Source organism: Cetorhinus maximus, chromosome 2, assembly GCF_964194155.1.
Source record: "Cetorhinus maximus chromosome 2, sCetMax3.hap1.1, whole genome shotgun sequence".
Taxonomy (NCBI): Eukaryota; Metazoa; Chordata; class Chondrichthyes; order Lamniformes; family Cetorhinidae; genus Cetorhinus; species Cetorhinus maximus.
Window position 1 is genome coordinate 123,907,340 of NC_135880.1, and position 13,300 is coordinate 123,920,639.

Sequence of the window (13,300 nt, forward strand, 5' to 3'; positions counted from 1 at the left end):
GGCCCAGAAAAGCTGGCCCAGGTTTGGGAGGAGATTAACTACATGCTGGAGCACCAACAAATAGAGCAACAGTAGCTGAAGCTCCCCAGTTGTGCTCGTGCCCAAGCCGGATGGCTCCACAAGGTTCTGCATTGACTACCAAAAAGTTAAAGCAGTGACCTGAGCCAACTCCTACCTGATATCCTGGCATAGATAGGGTAGGTAAAGCAGTCTATATCACTAAGATAGCTTTACTCAAGGGGGACTGGCAGGTTTCCTTGGTGCAAAGGAAATCTCCACCTTCGTAACTCCAGGCAGGTTATACCAGTTTCGGGTTATGCCCTTCGAACTCTAAAATGCCCTGGCTACCTTCCAGAGGTTGATGAACCAGGTTGTCCAATTGCGACGTCTACCTGGACAACCTTCTAGTGCACAGCGACACCTGGGGAAACCACGCAGAGCAACTTGAATCCCTATTCCAGAGACAGTCAGCTGACTTAGTGGTCAATCTCGCAAAGAGCAAATTCACTAAGGCTAAAGTGACCTAACTAGGACACGTAGTCGGTCAAGGCCAGATACTGCCCAAGGCAGCCAAGGTACAAGCCATAGTCCAATCCCCCATTTCCACCACAAAATCATGGGAAACCATGATGTTCTTGGGGATGTGTGGGTTCTACCGCAAGTACATCCCAAACTTCAGCAGAGTAGCTGCACCACTGACAGATCTACTACAGAAAAAAGCAAAGGTAGTATAGACCGAGAAATGCCAGACAGTTTTCGAAAAGCTGAAGGCCATTTTAATAGGCGAGCCTGTGCTTCCAGCCCTGGACTTTAATCGGGCATTTAAAATGGCCATTGATGTGAGTGACATCAGGGTAGGGACTGTTTTCCTACAGGAGGACGAATCCAAAATAGAGAGACCAATCGGGTACTTCTCTAAAAAGCTCAACAAGCATCAGAAATGGTACTCCACAGAGAAGGAGACCCTCAGTTTATTACTGGCCCTCAGATACTTTGAGATATAGATCCAAAATGGGTACAGAGAGTCAACAGTCTATACCGACCACAATCCATTAACTTTTGTGGAAAAACTTAAGACCCAGAATTCCAGGTTATTCCATTGGAGTTTGTTCCTCCAGCCGTACCACTTAAAAATCACCCACAGTCCTGGGAAATCAAATGTGATTGTGGACGCCCCTTCCAGGACTTAAAAGAGCCCAGTTAGAACCAGAAATTGACTATTGCTAAAAGAATGAATGTGTGTATGAGAGTGTTTCGTTGTTTGTAAGTTTTTCCCTTTTTTTGTAATGAAATGAGAATGAATCTCATTCCATTCCAGAGAGGAGGGGAAGTGTCATGATAATGAAAGAAAAACACCAAACTGCATCCGGAAATATTAGACTTTGAAAAAAAAGACCTGATTTTTAAAATGTACACAAGCCACTGGTTGGGATGCTGCAGGGTGACTCCCTGAGAGATAATGGAATCCCACCCTGTTGCCTGACAAGGTACTGCTAAAGACATCCAGATACTAATTGCTCCCTCCGGTAGAGACAATGGGGCACAATGGGAGATGAGCATCATCTCATCAAGAAATCCTGTGAGCAATGCCCAGACAGATTTGTGAATTCGCTTCCCACTTTGAATATACAAAGGAGTGGTTAAAAGTGAGCTGAGAAGCTGCCCCGGTGTCTGTCTGTTGGTGGGTGTTCTGAGAGAGAGCAAGTGCTGGAAGTTTGACTCAGAAGTGAGAGCCACACACAGTACCCCTGCAAATCGCCATTTTGCAGATATCCTGATCTCCCTCCCTCTCTACCGAATTCAACTCTACTGGAACCTCGAAACCAACTATTCATCTATTGGAAACAATTCTACTGGAATCTCAAATCACAACAGCTGCAATGCTCAATAACCTATTCCCCATGAGTCAAGAACTGTTCTGTATATCCTTTTTCTATCTGTGTAGCTATATATTCACTTACTTCAAGCTAAATTCTTACTTTTAACCTGTTTGACCGTATATGTATGTGTTTTATCCTTTCTTGCCTTTAGTAGTTAATGAACTTACTCTTACCTTTAACTCAAGAAAGCCTAATGAAATGTGCTCCTTCAAAACCAGGGTGGTTGGGTCTGGGATAAAGGTATCTGCAAAAGGGATCCTTTTTAGATTAAATTTTATTGCGACCAACAGAGTTGTGGGGGGGGGGGGGGGTGGTGTAGGGGGGTCTAAATAAAGGCAGGGAGCCAGTTCATCCCTCCTCACTTGGGGCGTAACAATTTGGGTGTGTCCCAGCCAGACAGTGACAAATTGAGGGGTCTCACCAGGATCGACAACTTTGGGGAACCTCACTTGGGGGTGGGTCATGACAAATTGGTACCTGAACTCAAAGTATAGCAGCTTATTGTGACAGGGGGAAACTGCATGCAAACATAATAGTTTTATATCATTAATAAGTTTTTATGAATAAACAGCAATATAGAATGGTAGAAATGTGTTCAGTTTATATTTTGACATGAAAATTATTCTTAATTACATATGCATTAATCAGCTCCCATTGTTGAAATTGTTTCTCTCGCCACAAATGCTGCCTGAAAAAGCTGAATTTTCCAACATTTTCTGTTTTCATGTAAGATTCTACCTTGCCCATTATATTTGTGACCTCCTTCATTTTTTAAAAGAATTTATAAATCCGTATACCAAAATGCTAACATCAGTGTCCTATGGAGGGAATGCTCCTGAAAGCTGAAAGTACCACCTCTGCATCTATTGGATGATTTTTCTCACTCAGGTGTACATATCTGAACTTTTCTGAGTGTGGGACCCCTTATAATGATAAGCTTGCACAGGTGATGGTAGACTGTCCATGATTTGAGTATGTCCAAGCTGTAAGTGACTTCCTCATCCCCTGTGGGTCTTCTCAGGACTGAAGAGTATGGTGTGAGATGGATGGCTGGCACGGGGTGTTTCTCTGCTTTTTCCCTTTGCTGGAGTCAATGCTGTTACCATTATGCCATCTCCTCTGAAAATGCCATACACTTGTAAGCGTATGCCTCCCACACCACAATGGGCTTTACTTCACCCTTCCAACATCTGTCACTCAACTGTGAGTTAGAGGTTAACAGGGTTCACCAAGTGAAGGCTTGGATAGGAGGTGAAGTGAGAGACTGTAAATCCAGAGAGGGCTTCTGATCAGAGATCAGTGTCCTTTTCACTCATGAGGCATTAGCTAGGGCCCATTTAGCAAACAAGAGTCACTTTACAAACTTTGAACTTGCACAGGTATATGATTTAACACAGTGTGTTTCAATTTATTTTGGAACAGGACAATGGAAGTTTTCAAACAAGGTGATGAGATGGAATTTCTATTTTGTCATTTTTGGCAGCTGGCATAATTTTAAGTTAATGTTAATAATATCCCTTGGAAACTCACTTCATAGCTGCAAAAAGTTTCAGTTTTTTGGTTTTGTCACCGAAAACCACATTGCCAATAGTCCAAATAAAACCTAAAACTTTCATCTTAGCACCATGGTCATGTTCATATATTCCATCTTATCTGACACAAAGAACTGCTGAACATTGAGTGCACACCCAGACTAAGGAGTGAATTCTCATCTTCACTGCATGGATGGCAAGTTTGCAGAGTGGCTCACCTGCCCATTATAGAATCTGTCTGATTTCCATTCCACTGAGGAATCTACTCCACCAGATTGCCACCCATGCAGCGAAAACGTATGTTTATTCCTAAAAGTTCTGAACTCATAGAGTAGCTTTCAAACACTCTCCATATAAACTGAATGCTTTTTATGTCAAATTGTATGAATATTGCGACTGTTTTAAAAGTTGCTAACAGTTTCTCTTTCATTGATTTATGTAATCTCTATTATTGTTCTTTAAGGCTTCTTCCTTGATGGTCAAAGACAGCCAACAATAGTGAGATTTCTTAAACAGCCATGTTTTCTCTAAAATACAGTTTGGGAGCTGTAGTTTACTTTTATTGTGCTTGATCCTTAGTACACCACCCCACTTCTTCCCCATCTTGGTCACCATCATTTATATGCCACTCCTCAGCAATATTATCTGGTCATCTGGAAGCCTTCTCTGCCTTATCCGTTCATCTGAAGGGGTGGACTCTGCCCAGTATGAAGACCTGGTTAGTCCAAATTTTTCTGTAACTTAATTCAGTTAAAGCAAACCCATCCTCCTTTGGCTCCTGTCATCCCATTGAGTGTCTTTGGCCTTGACCCTGTTAAATCTTTAGTAAGATGTCACCTAAGAGATAGCATAGAGCAGATAGCTCCAGTTGAAGAGCTTGAATCAGTACAGGCATAATGGACTAAAATCCTTTCTTCTGTGCTGCAACTTCTACTGAGACCAATCTCATCAACATCCAAAACATTGCCCACTTCCTCACTCACCTTTCCTCCTTGGCTGCCAAATTCTAAACTACACTCCTATCATATGGTGGTTTGGCTTCTCTAACTCTTTCCATGCCCTCCACAAAGTAAATCTCATAATATTATCTACACATAGTCTCACTCCCATCATTCTTGCCACTTCAAGTTCCACTAACTCCCCATGTCCCAGCAAAGTGATTTCAAGACGTTCACCCTTACTTTTGACTTACTCCATGGTCCCTGCCTGCTGTACTTCAGTGATTTCCTCCAACCATAAATCACTGCACAGACCCTCTATTCCTCTGACGTCAGCTTACTCCACCTATCCTGTTCCCTTCACTCCACTACCAGTAGCAGTTCTGTCAGTCATTATAACCCTGCCTCTCAAGCTCTCTTCATTGATCCCTTCACTATGCCACCCCCCTCCTCACTTTCAGAAGCCTTCTCTTCAGCCATGGCATTCTCAGTTTTTTTTTCTATTTTTCCTTATTCTCTCTTTGACATTCACTGTTATTCCTCCGCTTAATAAAATGTTTTCAAATAGCTTTCTGCACATGTGCAGAAAATGATCTTGACAGTGTTTTTGTATTAACCTAATGTGCTTACACCAAATTTTTCACCTTATTTTAACAGACATTTGGCTAGCAGAGAGAAAAATTCAGTTCAAGCTTGTTAACTGCTCATATGATAACACCAACAACAGTAATTACCACGTTATACCTCCCGAGATGTGTTGCCTGTGCCAAAGATAATATTTATGCTAAATTTATGGAGCCATCCCATCTCAAATTCTAGTTTGTTGGATAAGCATAAATATTTAGCTCCATGACTCAGTGTGAATATTTTAAACACATTCAAATTTACCCTTTGTGGCTATACAGGAATAAAACCCACACTCATCACTTCAAGTCCATACAGCAGGTCATATGTGTGAAAATTGTGCCAGCAGAATGGTAATTATGTTAAAGCAGTGAATTTATGAAAAATAATTAAGTTCTCTTGAGTATTAGGTATTAATGTATTCACTTGTCTTTGATCTTTTTGGCCCTCCATCTTATTTTTAGCTTTTTCTTATTTTGTATTTTGCTTTTTATCTATAGTAAGGCAGTTGTATAGGATATCCCAGCCAGGAGCCAGTTACTTGGAGGGCAAGGCCACAACCCAGGGCCTGCCGCAGAGAGTACAAATGTTGGCTTCCAGGCTCGAGCCCATAGCTCAATAACAAAGCAAAATACTGCGGAAGCTGGAAATCTGAAATAATAGCAGGAAATGCTGGAAAAACTCAGCCAGTCTGGCAGCATCTGTGGAGAGAGAAAAACAGACTTAACGTTCTGAGTCCATATGATTCTACAGACTTGAAATGTAAGCTCTGTTTCTCTCTCCACAGATGCTGCCAGGCCTGCTGAGTTTTTCCAGCATTTCCTGCTTTTACTATAGTTCAAGAGGCTAGTGCTGGGTAGAGTAGGTGAGAACAAGATAGGAAGAACAAAGGTAAGGTTATCCCCAAGTGGGTGTGCTGGGCAGGAAGGTCAAGGAGAGAGGAGAATGTGGCAGGTGGCACTGCTGCTTGTAAAGAGGCATGGGTACCTGGATGGCCCCTTCAGAGAATGCCAAGGGAGGCACAAAGGAGAGCTGTGACAAAATGCAAAATACTGCTGTAAACCTGTAAAGTAATCAGAAAATGCTGGAAAAACTCAGAAGGTCAGGCAGATCTATGGAGAGAAAAACAACTTTTAGCAGGCTGGATTTTCAAAGCATGGTTGGGAACCTGATACCCAAATGTATTCCAGGTTCCGACCCAGTGCCAGAGCTGCTATTTTTAAATCCAACTCCCCAATTGCCAGGATCTCCAGGAGGCAGGAGCTGCCTACTTGGAATCAGTAGCAAAGGCAGGCAGCAGCCATGTTGGGCTGCCGCTAACTTGCTGATTAGGTCAGGCAGCTCTTTGAGGTGGATAGCAGCAGAAAGCAGCCATGGATGAAAAGGGGAGATGTAGCGTTCCTGCTGGTGCTCGTTGGACCCACATAGTAAATTTAAAAATTAAAGAAAAGCAATTTAAAAGGGGCTCACAGTGAACGCGACAGCTGTGCACATGTGTACACAGGATTGTTCGGGCTTGCGTGGAAAAACATTTAAAAATTGCAATCTCAAGCTGATAGGCTCCTTAATGAGGTCTTTAGTGAGCTGAAGGGGCTGTTAATTAGCGCCGACCATATTTCCCTCACCCTCCCTTTCAAAATTCAAAACTGTGCCAGAGGCATCAGGATCCCATGACCTCCAGGACTGCGACTTCCAATTCCCAGCCACACTGGCTCCTGAACCTGCAGCCCTTTAAAAATCTAGCCCAACGTTTCAGGTCTGTGATTGTCAGAACAGTAAAATGTTTTAGGTGTGATACAGGGTTTTAAACAAGTACAGAGACAGGGAAAGAGGAGAGAGGAGGAGCAAAGAATAAAAGGGAAGGACTGTGATGGGGTGTGGTGGGGGGAAGCAAATGTGATTTAAATGGTACAAGGCAAAAGAGGGTGGTAAAGGGGCAAGTAAAGAAAAAAAACATGGGTCTAGAGGAACTGTAAATGGCAACAGCAGAATCCTTATCACCTGCTGCTGCCCAAACAAAATTGAGAGCAGTGGTTATAATCTGAATTTTTTGAACTCAAAGTTGAAGACAATAAAGTGCCTAATTGAAAAATGAGATGCTGTTCTTCAAGCTTCCGTTGAACTTCATTAGAAACTTCATTAGAAGCCAATGACAGAGAGATCAGACTGGGAATAGGATGGAGAATTAAAATGATAACTGAACAGAAGCTCAGGTCATCTTGCAGATTGAACACAGGTGTTCATCAAAGCAATCAACCAATCGTGTTTGGTGTCTCCAGTGTAGAGGAGACCGCATTATGAGCAGAGAATACTGTATACTAAATTGAAAGAAGAAGCAGCAAATTTAAGGAGCGTTTGGGGTCCTGGATGGTGGGAAGAGAGGAAGTAAAAGGAGTATTTCATATCCTACGCGTGCTTGGGAAGATTCATGGGAAGGGGAGTGGCAGTTGAGGATGATATAAGAGTGGACCAGGGTGGAATAGAGGGAACAACCCCTTCAGAATCCTGAATGCGCAATGTGGAGGGAACCTCCACATTGTGGATGCCCTTGTTGGTGGCATCATATTCAAGGCGGTGAAAATGGCAGAGGATGATCCATTGAATGTGGAAGCTGGTGGGGTGGAAGATGAGGACAAGGGGAACCTTGGTTCTGGGATGGAGGGCAAGTGGTGAGATCAGAAGTGTGGGAAACAGGATGGACACAGTTAACAGCCCTGTCATCAACAGTGGCATGCTGTCCTCAGTTGAGGAAAAAAAAAGACATATTGGAATCACCTTGGAAGCTGACATTGTCAGAACAGATGCGACAGAAATGGAGGAACTGCGAAAATGGAATTAAGTTCATACAAGAAGTGGGGTGATAGAAAAATAGAAAATGCTCTGAGTTTATTTAAGTAGATTCAAGCCTGGAGCAGTAGTAGGAGAATAGGAAGGCAAAGAAGTAGTGATGGGTTGAAGATGGGGGAGGAGGCAATGCAGCCAGTAGGGGTGAAATCAAAGGAGGTGATGACTTGCTGACAAAAAGGGGAGGTGACAGAAGAGCATAATGAAGCCAAGAGAAAAAAGAAGACAGACAGATGTCACCTAGACTTGGTAGAGATTAGAAAAGACATGTTCTTACCATAAACAGAGGCCCTTTCCCTCATTCCAGGTGCCTTGTATTAGATAGATCAACCATTGTTACACTCAGTACACTCGGTATCCTGACATTACAATAAAATGTTGCAATAATCAAACTCCATAAATTTCACACTTCACTGGATCAAGAACAACCTCACTAAATAATAAAGCACTTCACAAACTAAGCCTCACAAATACAACGTTCATGGTGTTTCTTTTTTAATTCAGTTCCAATATTTTACTGGGTAATGGTATTGAATCCTGGTCCATACTGAATCTTGGATCGTTTAATAACTAAATAGTTATAATGTCTGCGAGCATCACAATTCTTTCCTGATAATAGATTCTATTTACTTGCATTCTTGCACACTAACAGCACAATAAAACAGCAATCCGCCCTTAAGATCAACACATTTTTTTTTGTAGTGCATGGATATTTGTGAGTGTATGGATCGTTTTTTTTTTGCACACCTGCACACACTTAAAGGGGCCATCTCGTCTCTGCAGTAACTTTAAGGTTGCTGTGTGGTTGCTCATCTTAGAGGAAATATTATTTAAGATTCTAGAATTGACTTTCCTCCACTGCTGATATTAAGTTATTCCTGTGGGAGCTTTTGGTTTGCTTTGTCCATTTTATAGCAGGCAGATAAATAAGTAAAAACTATCTGGGAAAACATATCTATTTTTAAGCTAGGACGACCATTTCTAAACTGAACCTGGGGACGCAGACAGGATGATCAACCGTCCCTTATTTGAAGGGATTGTCCCTTATTTGAGGCTGCCATCAGGCATCGAATGCTGACGGGTCTCTGCTTTCCCTATAATTCGGTCCTTTAAATCACTTACGTAGGCAGGATCTGCTCTCTTCCTGTTTGCACTCTCTCACAGCCCTGGCTAAACCCTCACCCCACTGTCACAACCCTGGCAGCAAAGCCCTCCCCACCCCCTCACTCCCTCACTCTAATGACCCCTATGCTAGAGTGTCCCTTAATCTTTTCCACAAGAGTTTGTCACCCTGGGTGAGAGGGAGCACAATAAAATAGCCAGGATATAACAGATTGTGTAGCATAGCAAGGCAAGAATTTTTAGCAGCTTACATTGTAACAATTGCACACATACAATAAAAATGCAAAACAAATGTGCATATAATTTCTGCGGATATGACGTTCACATTATTGAAGCACATTCAGACACCACATTAATAGTACAAGAATAACACTGTTCAGGGACATCAGTTTTTTATACACGCCATCTGTAGAAAAGCCTTTTGAAGTTGGTTGTTAAAGCAGCAATTATGCTTTTTTTGACAATGCCATTTTCTCTTTACACCAAATCTTAAATCTTGTGTCTTTTACGTCATATGCCATTCAGTCAGCATCGTAGCTATGGCAACTGCAATAGTGTTTTATCATCTATATTATGGTTAATGGTAATAACAACAATAATAGAAATCTTCTGGATATTTCTCTCTAGCACATTTATTATTATTGTTATTATTTAGACATTTAGCAGACACTTTTATCCAAAGCAACTTACATTACATACTCTGCTGTATCTCGCTTATGCATTAGAGATATTTCCACACAAGAGATTAAAAGTTAGGGTATTCCGGGATGAGTTTTGCAAACCAGGTGTCCTAGCATCTGATTCAGGGACTGTCCCCAGAAGATGGCAACATATGGTCACTGTATCTAAAGCCTCCACTCCAGAGCATAGCTCTTTTCAAAACACAGCCATAGAACCATATTAAAGTTACAGTGCAGAAAGATTCAAAATTCAGCCCATCGTGTCTGCGCTGGCCAAAAAGAGAAAAAAGAAATGAGCCGCTCATTTTAATCCCGCTTTCCAGCACCTGGTAGCTATTTAAAGACGGATAGTAAGAATTAACAAAGTAAACGTTGATCCTACAGTCTGGGGAATTGATGATGAAAAGTAAGGAGATGGTGGACGAATTAAACAGGTATTTTGCTTCGCTCTTCACTATTGAGGACACAAGTAACATCCCAGAAATAACTGTAAATCAGGAAATGGAAGGGAGGGAGGAACTTGGGAAAATTACAATCACCATGGAAGTGGTATTGAGCAAATTGTTGAAGCTGCGAACTGACAGATCCTTAGGACCAGATGGATTTCACCCTATGGTCTTGAAAGAAGTGGTTGGTGAGATAATTGATGCACTGGTTTTAATTTTCCAAAACTCCCTAGATTCAGGGAAGATTCCATTTGATTGGAAAGTAGCAAATATAACTCCTTTATTCAAAAAGGAGAGAGACAGAAAGCAGAAAACTATTGGCCAGTTAGCCTAACATCTGTCAAAGGGAAAATGTTAGAAGCTATTACTAAAATGTTATAGCGGGGAAAAAATTCAAGGCAGAGTCAACATGGTTTTGTAAAAGGGAAATTATGTTTGACCAATTTATTGGAGTTCTTTGAAGGAGTCACATGTGTTGTGGATAAAGGGGAACCGATGGATGTACTGTACTTAGATTTCCAGAAGGTATTTGATAAAGTGCCACATCAAAGGTCATTGCAGAAAATAAAAGCTCATGGTGTAGGGGGTAAGATATTGACATGAATAGAAGATTGACTAGCTAACAGGAAACAGAGAGTTGGCATACAAGGAAGCTACAAAATGACATAGATAGGTTAAGTGAGTGGGCAAAGATCTGTCAAATGGAGAATAATGTGGGCAAATTTGAAATCATTCAATTTGGCAGGAAGAATAAAATAGGAGCTTATTATCTAAAAGGTGAGAGATTGTAGAGCTCTGAGATTAGAGAGATCTGGGTATCCTAGTGCATGAATCACAAAAGGTTATTATGCAGGTACAGCAGGTAATTAGGAAAGCTAATAGAATGTTATCGTTTATTGTGAGGGGAATTGATTACAAAAGTGGGGAGGTTATGCTTCAGTTGTACAGAGCATTGGTGAGACCACAGTACTGTGTCAGTACTGGTCTCCTTATTTATAAAAATATGTAAATGCATGAGAAGAAGTTCAGAGGTTTACTCGACTAATACCAGGAATGGACAGGTTGTCTTATGAGGAAAGATTGGACAAGTTAGGCTTGTATCCAATGGAGTTTAGAAGAGTAAGAGGTGACTTAATTGAAACCTTCAAGATCCTGCGGGGTCTTGACAGGGTGGGTGTGGAAAGGATGTTTCCTCTTGTGGGAGAATTTAGAACTAGGGGTCACTATTTAAAAATAAGGGATCGCTTATTTAAGACAGAGGTGAGGAGAAATTTTTTCTCGCAGAGGGTTGTGAGTCTTTGGAACACTCTTTCTCAAAAGGTGGTGGAAGCAGAGTCTTTGAATATTTTTAAGGCAGAGCTAGAGAGATCCTTGATTAATAAAGGGGTGAAAGGTTATTGGGGGCAGGGGGCTGGGGTTGTGGGGTTGAGGTTGCATTGAGATCAGCCATGATCTTATTGAATGTGGAGCCGAGGGACCGAGTGGCCTACTCCTTCTCCTAATTCGTATGTTTGTATGTTTGTATGGTCCATAGCCTTGCAGGTTGTAGCACCTCAGATGCAGATCAGAGGCTAGGAATCCTGCGACTAGTAACTCACCTCCTGACTCTCCAAAGCCTGTCCACCATCTGCAAGGCACAAGTCAGGAGTGTGATGGAATACTCCCCACTTGCCTGGATGAGTGCAGCTCCTACAACACTCAAGAAGCTTGACACCGTCCAGGACAAAGCAGCCCACTTGATTGGCACCACATCCACAAACATTCACTCCCTCCACCACCAACTCACTGTAGCGGAAGTGTGTACCATCTACAAGATGCACTGCAGGAATTCACCAAGGCTCCTTCGATAGCACCTTCCAAACCCACAACCACTACCATCTAGAAGAACGAGGGCAGCAGATAGATGGGGACACCACCATGTGGAAGTTCGCCTCCAAGTCACTCAACATCCTGACTTGGAAATATATCACCGTTCCTTCACTGTCGCTGGGTCAAAATCCTGGAACTCGCTTCCTCACAGCACTGTGGATGTACCTACACCACTTGGACTGCAGCGGTTCAAAAAGACAACTCACCACCACCTTCTAAAGGGAAACTAGGGATGGGCAATAAATGCTGGCCCAGCCAGCGAAGCCCTTATCCCGTCAACGAATAATAAAAAAAAAAGGTCCAGGTACATTTAAAATGTGTTGAGCATTTCAGCGTCAACCACAAACCTAGGCAGTGAATTCCAGATGCCCACCAACCTCTGGGTGAAAAAGGTTTTCCTCATGTCCCCTCCAATCCTTCTACCAATCACCTTAAATCTATGCCCTCGGTATTTGACCCCCTCAGCTAGGGGAAACAGGTCTTTCCTGTTTACCCTATCTAGGCCCCTCATAATTTTGTACACTTCAATTAGGTCATCCCTTAGCCTCCTCTGTTCTAAGGAAAACAACCCTAGCCTATCCAATCTCTCCTCATAGCTGCGATTTTCAAGCCCTGGCAATATTCTTGTAAATCTCCTCTGCACGTTCTCCAAAGCAATTATGTCCTTCCTGTGACATGGTGACCAGAACTGTACACAAAATTCCAGCTGTGGCCTAACCAACATTTTATACTGTTCCATCATTACATCCCTACTTATGTATTCAATACCGCATCCAATAAAGGAAAGCATTCCATAGGCTTTCCTCACCATCTTGTCCACCTGTCTGGCCACCTTCAAGGACCTGTGGCCATGCACTCCAAGGTCTCCCACTTCCTCAACCCCTCTCAATAACTTCCCATTAATTGTGTATTCCCTTGCTTTGTTTGCCTTCCCCAAATGTATTACCTCACACTTTTCCAGACTGAATTCCATTTGCAACTTCTCCACCCACTCAACCAAACCAAACCAAACCATTGACATCATGCTAAATTAAAATTTAGTAATGTGCAAACTGTCAACTGGATTTTGATTTGCTCCCTTCAGTTTGGCTGCAAGATCTTACTTTGGATATCATAAATATGTACAACTGTCATCACTTCTGAAAATGCATTCATTTTCTGCTGCTGCAAAAGATTTCAGTGTTGGCAAAACAGTGAATCAAATGAATCAAAAAACAATCTGACCCCTTGATTAAGGGATTAATGTGTTTCTTTTACATTTTCTGTCTTAGAACAGAGCTGATATTGCTGTTTACTATGAATTGCTTTACAAAATTGTAACATCCACTGTAATTCAGTGTAAATGTGCCATCCAGTAAAAGTTGT